Here is a 17131-nt window from a genome sequence, read left to right as displayed (position 1 = left end):
AGGTGGTCTTGGGCTTGTTCGCACAGCTGAGTGATGTCAACAGCAACCCAGGCTTTCTCCATTTCACTTCCTGAAGCATGTTGGCATTTTGTCCGCAAGCTTGTCACCTCTTGGTCACAAGGCAACCACCACTGTATTCAAGTTAAAGGGAAGGAGTCCCACCGATCTTCAGCTTTGCCTTTTAATGATACAACAGAAGCTTTCCTGACCCCACCTCCAAAGAATTCCTTTTGTCCCTCACTGGCCACTATTAGCTGTGAGTGTGGCAATTGGGTGTCCAACTGTCATTGTCTGCCAGATCACCTTTTGAGAAATCTGTGCACAAGATAGGAAAAAATATGGCACAGTGCTTGGACAAAGGACAGGGATAACTTCTTCTGAACATCATCACTATTTTGCCTACATTGAATGCTGAAATGCCAAGAAATACATATGCTAACAAGTGTGAATTCAGGTCTTTAAGTTTAGCACAAGATGTATATGTCATTTCAGAACTCTGAGTTACAAAAGTATAACCAAATTTTAGTGTGAGGACATTTCCACAGAGGAGAATGCAGTGTTCATGGTAACAGGTAGAAGCATTGGGCTAAATGCTTAGATGTTCCTGTTCATTCCATTTGAGGCCATTATGCCACCAATGACTCTTAATTTCCCAGCATGGAGATGAGTCTGTATGCAAGAAACTGGTTATGCATCTTGGGGCCCCATGATGTTAATCTTACCATTTGAGAACAGTAATCAGAAAGACATCAAGGTTAAAAATGCAAGAGCACAGTTTCATAAATCATCAAAGGGCGCTGTTAATACTGAGATACTAAGTCATAAATATCTGTCCCCTCAATCCCCCAAGGCAAACGGGAGAACAAAGACACCAGCTGAGGGAAAGCAAGTGGCTGCACAGAAACCTTCCCAGCTCAGGAAGTTATAAATAAGCAGAGAAATCCAAATCTAATATAAGACCAAAGTAAAACTCACAATTGGCCTCATATATTATGGGCTGGTTGTTTGCTTGCTATAATTAAGTTGGCATCAGTGGTTAACAGCCTTGAAAATTAAACTCAACAAAAAAACTTTTGAAAAGGGTAATCGAAGTCTTCTGAATAATGAACTTAACACATCTCTGTTACAATGAAAAGGAATGTGTTCTTATAGTGTCTTTTTTCATATATCTATTTTTTGCTGTGGTTGTTTTCACGAACACATATATTTTTACCCTTAGGGGTCATTGTATCTGCTTAGTTTATCCTGAATTTCTGGTTTTCACAGCAAGGCCAGGATGGGCTCGGTATCAGTATATCAGAATGGGTGTGTGGTGCAGAACTTGGCAAATCTTTTTATTTATTCATTTATTTATTTCCGTTTTCAAATGGGTTGTTAGTGTTCTTATTTGGTTCCTGTGGCCATCTGCCGCTCAAAGGGAGGGAGTTTTTTTGGCCTTTAAATATTCATAACCTCAGCAAAGGAAAAGTACTTAAGAGCCAGACCACAAAATTGTCTGGAAAAGAACTACTTTCCAGATCTTCTTCTCTCTTTATGTTTGATGAATGGGGCCCATCATGGCAGTAACAAGGCACAAGTATAGATAAGTCTCTTCTCCCCAAGTCCTTTTCATTAGAATGCAGAGAATGTCAAAATTCCTCATGAAATATCCTTTAAGAGAAAAAAGAAGTACTTGGGAACAGATCGAAGATCTTTTTTCTTACAGTTTCTTTTAAAACTCCGTGAAAATGCTTATAGTTCATTCCAATTACCCGTTCCTGAGCATTTTTCTTTGAGGAGCTGTTCCTAGCCCTGCACAGAATATTTATTGTGATGTAATCCTAACTATGGTGCAGTAAGTGTTGGTTATTTTTAAAATAGAGAAAGATTAGTCTCACTCCAAAATAGGCATCACACAAGTGGTACTTTGCCACAGAAGTTTGACTTTAAAGCTAAATTGCCTAAGATGGGTAAAAAGTAATGGACTATTTAAGGACTCTCTGTTTTTGTACCAGCAAAAAAGAACAGAACCAAAGGAAATTGGGAAAGATGAATGCATGGTGGTCCACGACGAGGAGAGGATACCAGCTTTATGCCTCTAGTTTAATTGACCACTGAGGCAGAGGTTAAAGGGAGAAAATTAGGAAAATAATTTACTTTAAAAGCATTCTTATAGCAAGTGGGTTATAGTGGAGTTGTAGCCCCAAACTATCTGGAATGGCCCAAAGTTGTATGTCCCTCTGGCGGGAGGTGGGGGAGGGGTGACAGGTCTTCTGGCCCCAGTTACACCTGAGTGTCGCAGTCGCAGTAAGTATGATGTTTAATCCTCCACGGCTGAGGAATGTGCACCACCCACCCCCGACCCACCCAGCAAAAGCAATGTGAAATGGGTGTTGTTTGTGATCCTCAAGGCCTAGGGGCTCTTTGGAGGAGATAGTTTGGAAAATGTGTCCCAGGTCCCCAGAGAACCACGGCTAATAATTGCTAGGACACTGTGTAGACTGGAAAGAAGGGAATCTCTTGGGGTGTAAGGAGTACCCAGTAGTTATTAGCCTTTTCTCTCGCCCAGGTTCTGAGCCAATTGAGAAATTAAACAAGGAACAGGGCAGATGAGGCCAAAAATATCACCATGGTTACTGAGAAAGTTGAGGAAGTAACTTTGGGCTGACAGTCAAATGGGCTTTGGAATTAGCTGGGTTCACACAGTCACCAATGAGGCCCGCTAAGGGAACTCTCTTACCCAGAGGAGCAGCGCAGAGTACCTGCTTGCTACAAGTCACTCACTGCTCAGACAGAAGAGAAAGGGGAGAAGCGACGTGTGCCCAGTCTATCTTTCCCAAACTCACCAATCAGATATGTCACCTTACCTGAAGGGTGAATGGTGGGGGGATGAGTTACACTAATTGAGTTCCCTTCATATGGAAGGACACGAGACTAGAGGAAAAACATTCCTCCAGTGGTCCTCCCTCAGCCCATCACCCTGCAACCTAGTCATTTCTGGAGTCCCCAAGTGTCCAAAGTAAGATTTGAGCTGTTAAATAGCTTGGACTGTGGGGGTATGTCTGTCACCTACACACAGACATATACACTTGCTCTATTGGTCATCAGAGTGGTTGGTGGCCAAGCACATGTCACTGAGGCATTTGTTAGGGTATGTATAAACATTGAGCAGGTAGACTGTTCCTCATCCATACCAATGTTATTTTTGATTTTTAATTATAAGTACCTAATAGTTGTATATATTTATAGGGTACATGCAATGTTTTGATACAAGTATACAATGTGAATTAATCAAATCAAGGTAAGTGGGGTATCCATGACCTCAGCTATTTATCATTTTGTTAGGCACATTCCGGTTCCACTTTTTTAGTTATTTTCAAATATGTCCTAAATTATTGTTGACTTATAATCACTTTGTTGTGCCATGAGATATTATTCATTCAATGTAATTATATTTTTGCCCCTATTACCACCCCCACTTCTCTTTTACCCCTCCTAGCCTCTGGTAACTGTCATTCTACTCTCTATCTGGATGAGACCAATCTGTTTTTAATATTTTGTACCCACACATGAGTGAGAACATGTGAAATCTGTCCTGCTGTGCTTGGCTTATTCCACGAAACATAATATTCTCCAGTTCCATCAATGTTGTTGCAAAGGGCAGGATTTCGTCCTGTTTCATGGCCATTTAATAGTCCATCATGTATATATACCACCATTTCTTTATCCATCCACCTGTTGGTAGACACTTAGATCAATTCCAGATCTTGGCTATTGTGAATAGTGCTGCAGTAAACACGGGAGTGCAGCTTTCTTTTTCATATACTGATTTCCTGTCCTTTGTATATACACTTGGCTGTGGGATTCCTGGGTCATACCGTAGCTCTGTTTTTAGTTTTTTTGAGGTGACTCCATCAGTACTCCGTAGTCATTGCACCAATTTATATTCCTACCAACAGTGTATGAGGGTTCTCCTTTGTCCTCATCCTCACCAGCATTAATTATTACCTGTCTTTTTATTTTTCAGACAGTCTCACTATCTCACCCTTGGTAGAGTGCTGTGGCGTCACAGCTCACAACAACCTGAAACTCTTGGGCTTAAGCAATTCTCTTGCCTCAGCCTCCCAAGTAGCCGGGACTACAGGTGCCCACCACAACGCCTGGCTATCTTTTTGTTGCAGTTGTCATTGTTGTTTAGCAGGCCCGGGCTGGGTTTGAACCCACCAGTCCCAGTGTATGTGGCCGGCTATCCTAACCACTGAGCTACAGGCACCGAGACTATTGCCTGTCTTTTTTGATAATAGCTGTTTTAACTGAGATGACATGATACTTCATTGTAGTTTTGATTTGCATTTCTTTGATGACTAATAATGTTGAGAATTATTTTCATATACATTTTGGCCATTTGTGTGTCTTTTGAAAAAATGTCTATTCAGATCCTTTGCCCATTTTGTAATCAAATTGTTTGATTTTTTTTTCCTGTTTAGTTGTTGGAGTTCCTTATATTCTAGCTATTAATCCCTTATCAGATGGGTAGTTTGCAAATACTTTCTTCCATTCTGTGAGTTGACTCTTCATTTTGTTGATTGTTTCCTTTGCTGTGCAGAGCTTCTTAGGTTGATGTGATCTCATTTGTCTAATTTGCTTTGGTTGCCTATGCTTTGGAGGTATTAAGAAATCATCAACCAGACCAATATTCTAAAGTATTTCCCCAGTGTTTTCTTTTAGTAGTTTCTTAGTTTCAGGTCATAGATTTAGGCCTTTAATCCATTTTGACCGAGTTTATAAATGGCAAGAAATAAAGGTCTAGTTTTGATCTTCTGCGTCTGGCTATTCATGTCAATGTCTTTAAAAACTCTTTATGTGAAAATAATAAGCACTTAGAGAAAAGCTGCAAAAAATAGCACAATTTATGTGTGCCCTTCATCCAGCTTTTGCTAATGTTAACAACTTGCATAATCATAGTACAATGGTCAAAAGTAAGAAATTAACCACACGGTACTATTATAAAACAATTCCTTCCTTGTATTTGGATTCCCCGAGCTTTGCTTGTTTCTGTTCCTAGATCCTATCCAGGGTCCACCATTGCATTTTGTTGCCACGTCTTCTTCTTTTCCTCTCATCGCTCCCAGTGATTCATTCTTTCCTTGTCGTTTATGATCCTGACACTCTCCAAGATGACTGGTCAGGGCTATTTGTACGCTGTCCCTCTGTTTGGGTTTGTCCAGTGTTTTCACACGCTCAGACTGAGGTTATGCTTTTTTGACAAGAACCTTTGGCAGCAACATGCCCTTCTCAGTGCATCTCATCAAGGGGAGAGAGCTGTCAATCTGTCTCATTACTGATGACGTTAACTTTGATCGCTTAATTCAGATGGCATCTGCTGAGTTTCTCCCTTCTAAAGCCATTGTTTTTCCTTTTTTAATAACTTGAGATAGATACTTTGAAATGATACAAATATCTTCTTCATTCTCCAACTTTGCCCAATAATTTGGTGGATCTATTGGTGGATCTCTCCCACATCAGTCATTACTGTGGTGTTCTAATATTTCTATTTCCCTCATTCCTTCTTAACTTATTAACAGCATTCTTCTATAAGAAAGATCTGTCTCTTCTCCAAATATTTATTCTATTATTTATTTATATGTCATATCAGCATAGACCCATGGATATTCACTTTATTTAATGGGTTACAATTTAATACTATGATTATTTTTTTTTTTTTTTTCCTCAAATTGCTTCAGCTTTGTCCACTGGCGGATGGGAAAGTCCGACCAAAGCTCCAGTTTTGTTCAACCCAACTTTGTCCACTTGAGTTTTGTGCACTCCAGTGTTGCCCACTGGTCCATTGGTTTAAAAGGGTAAACTGAGGACTAGAGAAGCCCATTATCCAAGGACGTGGCCCAAGGAGCCTTCTAATCTAGATCTGCTGGACTCACTAGGTATGGAATTCTTTTGGAAGTAAAATGAAATGCGGACATGATCTGCTTTAGTTTCCTCCCTCCCACCTTGTAGATGAGGAAACTGAGGCCAATAAAAGGGAGGATCACAACTGCTGGAAGCCCCAAAACTTGATGGAAGAATTAATAGAAAACCCTGACCCTCCAGCACGCAGCCCAGTACGTCTTTACATTCCAACACAGTAATTCTTCCCAGGTTGTTTTCAGGTAACGCTATTAACAAATTCAGCTCCTTTTTGAAACATACATTGCTTGCCTTAGTACAAAATATCATTTCCCACTGGGCTTGCCAACCATGAGTGGGATTTTTGAGCCTCCATTGTCATTTTGACAGGCCAAGAAATCATGTATCAAAGGAAGAACTAAATAATGGCACCTCATACAACCTGAATACCGTCAGAGTAAGTGGCATGACCATTTCAACTCCCAGATTATCTCCTTGGCATTATCAATTTATTTGAAAATGATGTTTCTAAAAGAAACAAAATCATTAATTGTTTTCCATATCATTGTCTATTATTATGTTCTCAAGAAGACTTAGAAAACCATAAAATTCCTGACACTACGTCTGGAAAATTATGATTAAACCCAGAGCGGGGAAAAGTTACCACATCAACACTTACACTCTGCCTTAAAAGGCTCCCTTGCCTCCTGAAAGCAGATAATAAGAGAACAGTGGAGCCCAAGCAACAATCTGGATCTACCAGAGTTAAAATGAGGACATTACAGAAAATAAAGTTTGCTGAAACTTTAGTTTTAAAGCCTTTTTACAAAATGAGGTGGCTTCTAGTTCATCCTGGAGACATCCCTAAAGACAGCCACTGATGAGAGCCCCATGGGTGAGTCTGCTCAGGCTTCTTGCAGGGCCTTGGCTCTAGAACAACCTCCAAAACACCTAAACCCTAGTTTTACCCAGTAGGCCTGAATCCTGCCCATACTGGGAGCAGCCTTTGGGTAGTGGCTCCAAATTTGCCTTTTCTTCCCCATTTTTCCCCAAGCTGGGCTGTGTCCCCTCTAGAAGGTAGCCTGGTATACGTCCCTCTGTATCCCAAGCAGGGTGTAGGTCTGCTATGAAGGGCAGACTTTCTGCAAAGGCATTTCACCTAAAAAATATTTTAAAATATGGAGATAGATTCTACCAATCCTGTAAAACTAGCCAAGGTTTTCGATAGGAGTAGTCTTGATGGAACCCAGAGAAATACTTTTTTAATATATTTCAAAAAGCAAATGTTCTTAACTGTAGTGGCTTCTCTTATATAACTGCAGAGGAAAGACTGGGCAGAAAGCATAGATTTCATAATATAAAAGTGATCGGATTTTTTTTTTGAGACAGAGTTTCACTCTGTCACCCTGGGCAGAATGCTATGACATCATAGTTCACAGCAACCTCAAACTCTTGGGCTTGTGCAATCCTTTTGCCTCAGTCTCCCAAGTAACTGGGACTACAGGTGTGTGCCACTAAGCCCAGCTAGTTTTTCTATTTTTAGTACTGATGGTGTCTCCCTTGTGCAAGCTAGTCTGAAACTCAGATTTTGATAGGTCATCAAACTATGGCCCTACGCCCAATCTGGCCTACCACCTGTTATAAACAGAACTCGATCCCACCCCAAATTCATATGTTGTATCCTTAATCTCCAATATGATGGTATTTGGAGAGGGAGCCTTTGGGAGATAATTAGGGTTGGATAAGGTCATGAAGATGAGGCCCTTGTCCAGTGGAACTGGTGTCCTTATAAAAGAGTGAGAGATACTGGGTGAGAGAGGGAGAGCTATCTGTGTGTATACATAGAAGAAAGCCATGTGAGGAGACAGAAGGTGGCTATCAGCAAGCCAGGAAGAGAGACCTCCCCAGAACATGAATATCATGGTACCTTAATTTGGAATGTGTAGCCTCCATAACTGTGAGAAAATTAATTTCTATTGTTTAAGCCACACAGTCTGTTGTATTTTGTTATGGCATTCTGAGCAGACAAATACAGCACATTGTTATAAAAGAAGTTTCCTTGTACAGCCACACCCATTTGTTTACGTACTATGTGATGTACTGTGGTTGCTTCTATGATACAATATCATAAGCAAGTGGTTGTGACAGAAACCATTTGGGCTGAAGAGGCCAAAATACTTACTATCTAGGCCTTCACGGAAAAAGTGTGCCAACTCCTGGAATAGAAATTTACTGTATATACTATAGGTTTTTGAACAGGAAAAGCCACCTCAATGGAAAATTAGAGGGCCAAAGGGAGGATATTAGCGGGCAGTGGCCAAATTAGCGCTGGCCAGATCACCTCCAAAATTGCCCCAGTCTTCCCAACCTGGTCGCCTCATGTGTGAGCTCCATCACACACAGGGAACATGCCTTCCCTAACAGAGGAACACGGGGAGCCTGTCCTCTCATGAGACTGATAGGATAGGTCTGTTGTGGCAATGGAGTGCAGCCTGGGATGTGATGACTCGTCCCTCACAGTCCATGGCTGGGGTCTGTAGGGGGTGTTGGAGGCTTCCAGAGTCCCTGCTGCAGGGCAGGAGCCAAATCGTAAGATGTAATGAAACCTTTGCCATTAATGAAAAGACTTCTTAGATAAATTAAGATTTGCATTTATAGTCTGTATGCGTGTTCTCCCTCCCTAAGGCAGCGATTTGTAAGTTTAGACCACCTGTGTCAGAATTACCTGTGGGAGATTCTAGAGATCTGTGTATTTAAGGAATGCCCATTCATCATATGTTCAGTTGAGCAGCTCTCCCTGATGGAGTTCTAGCTCTGAGCCTAGCCTAGGTGGGGGGCAGGTGCACTTCTGGCCAGCACCTTAGTGAAGTTCATAGTCAAGAACTTTGATGAAGCAAACTTTTGGCCAAAATAGTAGCACCACACCAGTGATCAGCACATTAAAGTGTTTTGTACCTGCTGCCACCAGCCAGGTCAACCTTCAGGCTTCTGGGCCTGATCGGAAGTGCGTTCTCTCAGTGCTGCGGGATTCCGAAGCTGAGACCCACTGCAGCACTGGACTTCCTTCTTTTTATTCTGCCTGCTCAAGCTGTGGTGACCCAGCTGTGTTAGGAGCAGGCAGAAAGAGCTGGACTCAAACAAAGAGAAAACACCATCTTTCTTCTTTCCCTGCGTAATCAACAATTCAGCCCTCTAAAGCAAGCCAGATGCCTGGCAGCATGCTGGCTGCAAAGAAAGACAGGGGCCATCCAGCATCCACATCAGCTTCTGAAACTTCTTTCTTTCTCCCTCCTTCTGCCCTGTCTCCTGGCCTGCCTTGGTCGTCCACCATCTGAATACAAAACTAACAGGTTAGCTAAGAGGCAGCCCAGATACAGTCCAAGAGGGACAAGGATGGAGTGTGCAAAGCTGTGGGGAAAAGAGGAGCCAGTAATTCTAAATATCAGAGCTAATCAGTCAGTCTAATTACTGCAGTCACCATCCCCTCTGAGATAAGTGTGGTGGTACGTGAATTAACATCAGTAGCTACTTGTATCAATGAAGGGCATGAATCAGGAAATGCTTTGTGACCCAACAGTTCGCGGACCTAAGTCACTTGCTAGAGCCTTCATATAATTCATGGTTTAAAGAAAAGTGAGTATATATAAATAGACATATTTTACTTCTCATGGTCAAACTGATCTTAAATGATATGAAAACAATCGTCTGCCTAAATTTTTTCTATGGCAGCTATTAAATTACTTTTTAAATCAATAATGATTTAATTTTGTTTATATGTACCCATTTTCTTTTTTTAAATTTCAGATTAATCTGAAGGTACATACAGTTAGGTTACATTGTTTGCGTTTGTAAGGTAAAGTCCGGGTTGTAGTTTTCTTCCCCAGGAGGTGTGCCACATACCTGTGCATTGAACTCTGCCAGGAACTGACAGAACCCTCTCCTCCTTCCTCTCTTCTTGAATTTAATTGAGATTTTCTATCAAGTGAGGACTTGGTTGTTCATGTAGTAATTTCAACTTAGTATTGAGCACGTGTGATGCTTCTTTTTTTCATTCCTGTGATTCTTTCCCTAGGAGAGTAAGTAAAGAATCTCTCCAAATCCATCCAGGTCGTTACAAAAGATACAAAATCTCCATCTTTTTATGGCTGAATGGTATTTGATGATATATGTATATCACAATTTATTAATCCATTCATGGGTTGAAAGGCACTTAGGTGGTTCCCACATCTTCGCAATTGTGAACTGGGCTGCTACATACATTCGAATGCAAATGTCCTTATGGTAAAATGACTTTTTTTTCTTTTGGGTAATGGTATTGCAGGATCAATTGGAAGGTCTACTGTTAGTTCTTAGAAGACTCTCTTTCCATAAAAGCTGCACTAGTTTGCAGTCCCACCAACAGTGCAGAAGTGTTCCCTTCTCTTTACATCCATGGTTAAGTACAGTGGACATTTTCTGAGTATTTACCAAGTTCCAGGCACTTTTCCAAATTTTAGGGGTTCAAGGATAAACTGCCTAGCAGCCAATATTTGGAAAATAGCTAACACCAGAATCTAGACAACATTCGGGAACGCACAGCTTCCTTCCTGGAGCCTGTCGAGGAATAGTGACAGTACCACCCCTTGACCAGCCTGTGTATGGACGAGGCTAGTAAAAGCCAATCCAGTCACAGTGTGTACCGTCCACTCCATGGAAAATCACTTCCAGCAAAATGATGAGAAGTGAGGAGAATGGAATGTGAGAGCAGAAGTCTTAATTCTGAGTCTATAATTACCTTCTTTGAAAAAAATTATAAAATTAGCATTATGGTTAAAGGGAAAGTGAACAAATAAGAATCGTGAGATTGTTGTAGGAGAAGCACTACAGGGCTGGTAAAATTCTAGTTCTTAGGATTGATGGGGGGGTTACAGGTGTTCATTTTATTACTATGCTTCATAAATTACATATATGTGACCAAATGTACATAATGCAAACACTGTAATCTAAAAGAAACAATTTGTAAAAATGCTCCATGGACAGATAATAATGACAGCGGCAGCAGCAAACACCCACTTTGTGGCAGGCACTTTCCCAAGTGCTGAACACATATGCGTTCACTTACTATGGCAGGATCATTTCTAATGTCTGTAAAACAGGAACAACGCACAATGGCACGGGAAGGTTTTTGTGGCATCTATTTGGATGTATTTCAATCCAAATAAGTATTGAATTCCTACATGTAGGGTACAGAGGATCTGGTCCCTTTTTTCTCCTTTCCACATCTACCTTTTCAGCATAACTCCTGGGAGTATAAATTCCTTCATAGTCTAATTTCAGGGGTCCCAGGGCGCAGGTCCAATTGCTATAATGGAATGAACTGCCCTGGAAGTAACCTTGGCATTTTACTTACACTTTCCTTCTTTCCTTGGCATGCCCATCATTCACATCCTAATAAATAAGGCAGATTAATACGAAAGACTTCCTCAGGGACAACAATTTGTGGTGTTTTTAAAGCAATGGTGCAGAGCCACCCATCTCAATCCAGGAGCCCCCAGGAGCCTGTTGCCTCTCTAAAGACTTAAAGAGGATTAAAATTTTAAACGCTGGGTGGCTTGATTAATTTGGTGATAGTGGGTGGTGTGTTCCATGAGCACACTTCTGGTCTGAGGATTAGAGCTGTGAGAAATGACTTGGCATTGGCAGGAGCAGACCCGTTACCGCTGCAGGGTGGAGCAGCTGGGTGCTGGGCCAAACTGGGATTAGCTGGGCCTCATTTAATGGACAGCCCTTCATCAACCAGCCAAGCCTGCTAGCTCCGGGTCTACCTCGCTTTTCCCAAGATCTGAGCCTCTCACAGCTGTGTCTTATGTCAACTAAGGTCTAGAGGGGTGTGTTAGCTTATGTAACCTCTGTTATCCAAGCCCCGCCAATCCATGAATAAAATTCTGGTTGCAACTAGTCTGAAAAGCACCCTCCAGACCCTACTCCCTCTACTTGCTTCCCACCTTCATTCACTCCCCGAACCATTCATTAAATACTTACTGAGTCTTCATGTGCCAGGCACTGTTCTAATCTCTGAAGCTTACATTCTACTAAAAACAAAACATATTAGTAAAATATGTAGAGTATCAGAAGTGATTAGGAGAAAAATCATGCAGGGTAGGAAACATGTTGAACTATTTGGAAAAGTCTCCCAAAGGCTTCCCTCCCCTGTCTTGGTCATTACTTCTCCTGCCCTAACCTGGCAGTAACATTTCCTGACAGGTCCAGATCAACCGTAAAGGTTCAGGCAAGCAGACCCCTGGCCAGCTGCAGCCCAGCCGTCCCTTCCTGCTCACGGTGCTGCTGAAGCCATGGTGCCCCTGGACTCATCCCGTTTCAGGAAAGCCCCAATCTCTGAGGCTGGGCTGGTGCAGGCCTCCCTGGTAGAACTTGCTGCAGTGTGCTTTAAATCTCAGAGATTTCAGTGAAGCAGCTCCCCCGGTATTATTTTCCAATTCTATTAATTTGTAATTACAGATGTAACCCATGAATATATTCCCATTGCAAAACACTCAAATATCACCAATAAATCGAAAGTGGTTCCTGATTACCACCCATCCCTAAAGAGACCATGCTGTTTGACGTGCAGCCTCTGGACCTTTTGCTGTGATACAGCAGCACAAACTAACACGCTTAGATATGTGCACATCCATCCCCTACAGGTGCTGCCAGAGTACGTATCGTATGGCTTTGTGGTTTCTTCTTATATAAACAGTGCACTTAAATATCATTCTGGAACTTGGTTTCTCCAATTGCTGAGATCCATCCAGATTGGAATAGAGCTCTGCACTTTTAGCTGCTATTTAACATCCCATAGTATAAATGTACCTTTTTCCTGTTTAGGATGTGAAAGTATGTTTTGTTTTGAAGGTGAAGGCAAAGGAATGGAGCTATGGGACTTGAACATTTTATTTTTCTTTTCTCTGTTATTTTTCTTTCTTGTTGTTGTTGTTGCAGTTTGGCCAGGGCTGGGTTTGATCCCGCCACCCTCGGTATATGGGGCCGGCGCCCTACTCACTGAGCCATAGGCATTGCCCAGGACTTGAACATTTTAAATTGTCGTAAATTCTTCCGATTGCTCTTAGGAGAAGTTATGCTCCAGCCAGCAGTCCGTAAGAAGTCCCTCTGGGGTTTTACTCATAGCCCCTCCTGCCTCAGAGGGAATACAGGAAGACAGACCCAAGCCTCTCCAGTGACCCCAAGGCTCGGGTGTGTGGCCAGCTCCTTACGGCTGACTCTCTCCTGAGGATGTGTCCATCCCAGCAGCCCTCTGACGAACAAAGGAAGGGCCTGGCACTACCCTGGGAAAGAGAAGGCATTTTATCAAATGGATCATCATGGGTATTGTTTATTTTAGGTCACTTAAAAAAGGAACTTCATTCTCATGGTTCTGATTTCAAATAATAAGAAACAGGTTCCACAACAGAGTTTTATTCACTCCTGTCTTACAGACAACTAATAGTCTATCTTTTTTGGTGTATCCTTCCATAAATACTTTATGTTAAGTATGCAAAATGTATGTGTGTGTGTACAACTTTCACCATTTCCCCCCCGGATGCATATTATAATGTAGTAGAATGGCTAAGAGTACAGACTGTACAACCAAGCTTCCTGGGTTCAGATCCCTGCTTCACTATGTTACCTGCACGGCCCTCCAAAGCAAATCACTTAACTGCTGTCTATCTCAGTTTTCCCATCTGTAAAATGGGGATTACCACCAGAGTAACTGCAAAGATGAAATGAATTAATATTATAAAGCTCTTAAAACTGCATCTGGAACAAATTAATAAGCATAAACTCATTTTTTGAATAAAAAGTAAAAAAAAAAAAGTAGAAAAGAAGGGAGAGAGGGAAGAAGGGAGAAAGAGAGGCTCCAGCCATACTTTGCTTTGTTTTTTAACAAAATATCTTGGAACTTGCTCCTTATTCTTTTACAGCTTTGTAGAATTACAGTGTGTGCACAGGACACTGGATGTTTACCAGTCCTGTAGTGATGAACACACTGTCCACTCTTGCTACTACAGTCCCCTCTGCCATGAGTAACCCTGTGTGTAGTCATTTCATATGTGTGAATGAGTCTGTAGGATAAATCCACAAAAGCAGAATTGCTGGGTCACAGACCGTGCATTCATAGTGTCAATAGCTCTTCCCCCGTAGCCTCTGTGAAATTTGTACCTATTTACCCACTTAACCAACAATCTGGGAAACAGATGATTTCCAATAAGCTGGTACTAACAAACTTCTTGATCTTTGCTCAAATGATAAATAACACTGATATCTCAACATAGTTTTAATTTGTCTTGCTCTTTAGGATAAGAGCAGGTATCAATCAGTTCATGTGTTTCAAAGCTCTTTCTTTCTTTCTTTTTTTTTTTTATTGTTGGGGATTCATTGAGGGTACAATAAGCCAGGTTACACTGATTGCAATTGTTAGGTAAAGTCCCTCTTGCAATCATGTCTTGTCCCCATAAAGTGTGACACATACCAAGGCCCCATCACCCTCCCTCCGTCCCTCTTTCTGCTTTTCCTCCCCCCATAACCTTAATTGTCATTAATTGTCCTCATATCAAAATTGAGTACATAGGATTCATGCTTCTCCATTTCAAAGCTCTTTCTATTTCCTTTCCTAGGAACTATCTGTTCATTTGTTTTCCCCATTTTTCTAATGGGGTTATTATTTATTTAATCCTTACTGATTTATTATTTATTCCTTACTGATTTCTAGGACCTTTTTACATATTAAAGAAACTTGCTCTTGGTAATTTGAGTTACAATTATCTTCTTCAATATTCTACTTGCCTTTTTACTTTGCTTACAGTGATTTTACTAGGCAGAGAGGTTTTTCTTGCGTGTGTGTATTTATAGCCTAATTTATCAGAAGATTATTACAGAAAAATAATCTTCTGAGTGTTGCATCTAGAATAGCCTTCACTACTCAACATGATAAAAGAAATCTCCCAGGGTTCCAAAGAGCTGTTTAGTACTTTTATGGTGTTTTGTTTCTTTTAGTACTTTTGTGGTCTTATTATTTTTTTTTTTTTTTGGCCAGGAGCGGTTTGAACCCACCACCTCTGGTATATGGGGCCGGTGCCCTACTGCTTTGAGCCACAGGCGCTGCCCTGTGGTCTTATTTTTTTCAACATTTAAGTCTTTTCTTTTTTCATTTCAACAATTATTTATTTATTTTTAATATTGCTTACCTTCTCAGCTTTTATTTATTTTTTTAGTTTTAGCTTTGTTTTAATTAAGTCTTTTGTACATAGATCATAAATACATTTATGCCATTTTCAATGTCTTGATTCTTTGTACAAATTGGAGTGCTTACATCAACATTTAAGTCTTAGAGCCACTTACATTTGTCCTGGTGGGCATATGAGTGAAAGAACTTAGTCCCACTGGGCCGTGCCCTCATTTCCTTTCAGCTGTGTCGTTATTCTGCACACCTCCACCCTTGCGGCTTCAGATTCTGTCCTGAGGCTTTCTTCACCAGTTGCACCAGCACAGGCTGCACCAACCCCCTTGTGCCTAAGCCCAGGGGCACTTTCTTAAAGCTCCTTCGCAGCCTGCGTGGTGTCCAGTCACATGCTCCTTGCAGGGCAATTCTTGCATTGCCTCCGAACACTTTCATTTGTTCTTGGCCCTCCTCCCCCGTCCAGCCTGCCTGATGAAGAACCAAGGAGGAGCCTGGAAATGCTTTTCTTTGTCCAAGGCCCTGGGAGAGGCAGCTTGTTCCCACTTTGCAGATTCCGAGTGTCAGCCTTTCTGCCCAGCCTCACCACTCATTCCATCCTGTGTCTTTCTGGGGCATCATATCATCCCTATCACGTTAATTGCCATCACAGGGATGGCAGTAGAGTAGCCTTCTGTTTTCTCAAAGCCCTCTATCATCTTGCATTTCCCCATGCAAGCTAGGACATCTCTTACATAATTCCTCTCCCACTGCCTAGGTTAATGCTTTTTCTTTGTTTTTCTTGAATTTCTCCAAAGTCAGCCCCTCCATACCCCACCCCAGCCAGTCGCCTGTACTTACTTGGGTGCCTGTGGGGTCCACATTTCCTTTCATCTAGTTTATGAACCTCTTTAGTCATATCCAATGTCACCCAAAGCATCTCTAGTTCTAGGCTCCCATCTTGAACTTCCACTGAGAGAGCCCGCCAGCCCTCGAGCCTGGATTGTTCTCTGACAATCTCATGCCCCTGAACATCCTGGACTGGCCTGGAGTGGCCAGCCAGATAGTGGACACACCTGTGACATCAGGACCCCCACACACACACACAACTGGGAGAAATGGCAGGGGCCTGGCCTGGAGTGGCCAGCCAGCCAGCGGACACACTTGTGACATCAGACCCCACACACACACACACACACAACTGAGAGCAATGGCATCTCCCTCCCAGCATCCAGTGAATGTTCCTTTTTTCATGGGGCTCTCACTCTTCCCCTTCAGAAAGCCTGCTTGTGGTATCAGTTTATGTACCACTAGCTAGAGAGCTTGCACCTCCAACTTCCCTTATGAAGATAAATTGTTTCTGACTAAAGACATGAGGGTCTCAGCCGATGTATGGGTTGCCGCTCTGCTGGTCCTTCTTGTCACAACCTCATGTGCTGTTTATCAAACTAACTTACCTCATTCCTGATCCTTCACCCTGCCTAGTTCGCCCCCCAGCCATGCCACTAAGTAAAAAATGCAAATTACAAAACAGCACGGAGGGCGATGCCATTAACCAATGTGGACACACCCATATGCTTTATTTCTCCATGGGCATGTATGTAAATGTACAGAGAAAGTTCTAGAAGGAGGCACACCGCAGATGACAGCAGCTGCCCGGTAGGGAACGTGTGGAGGGCACGGCACGGACAAGAGTACTTGAGGGGCATTTTCACGGGCTGAACTTCTTCGCTGTGAAAAATATAGTCCATAAATACTGTTAAACTTAAAATTCACTTAAGGGAAAAAGTTCATGGTAGTTAAGTGGAAAAATAACAGTTACTGCTTTTAGAATTTAGGAATAAAAAGATAAGTTCCTAAAAGGGAAAATGGATAGAAAATGTAGAGACTATGGGAAATCTATCAATGGGCAAATTCCTTAGAAATCAAACAGTGCCTCCCCACCTACATGTGCAGTCCCCTGTGCCTGGGCTTTCACCACAGCAGCTGCCTTCCAGGATTTTCTAACAGTGCTAGAAAATCAATCCTTACAAACATACAGTTATAGAAAAAAAATGA

The 17131-nt window shown here is 41.9% G+C and overlaps 1 protein-coding gene across 2 annotated transcripts in view; it reads left to right on the top strand.

Annotated features, from left to right (window-relative positions):
• LYPD1 (LY6/PLAUR domain containing 1) overlaps positions 1-17131 on the top strand; it is a 31467-nt gene that overhangs the window by 11649 nt on the left and 2687 nt on the right. The gene's annotated exons all lie outside the window — the stretch shown is intronic.

The sequence above is a fragment of the Nycticebus coucang genome, chromosome 7 (genome assembly GCF_027406575.1).
Source record: "Nycticebus coucang isolate mNycCou1 chromosome 7, mNycCou1.pri, whole genome shotgun sequence".
Taxonomy (NCBI): Eukaryota; Metazoa; Chordata; class Mammalia; order Primates; family Lorisidae; genus Nycticebus; species Nycticebus coucang.
Note: the sequence above shows the minus strand (reverse complement) of the source record. Positions and strands in the feature narration are given on the sequence as shown.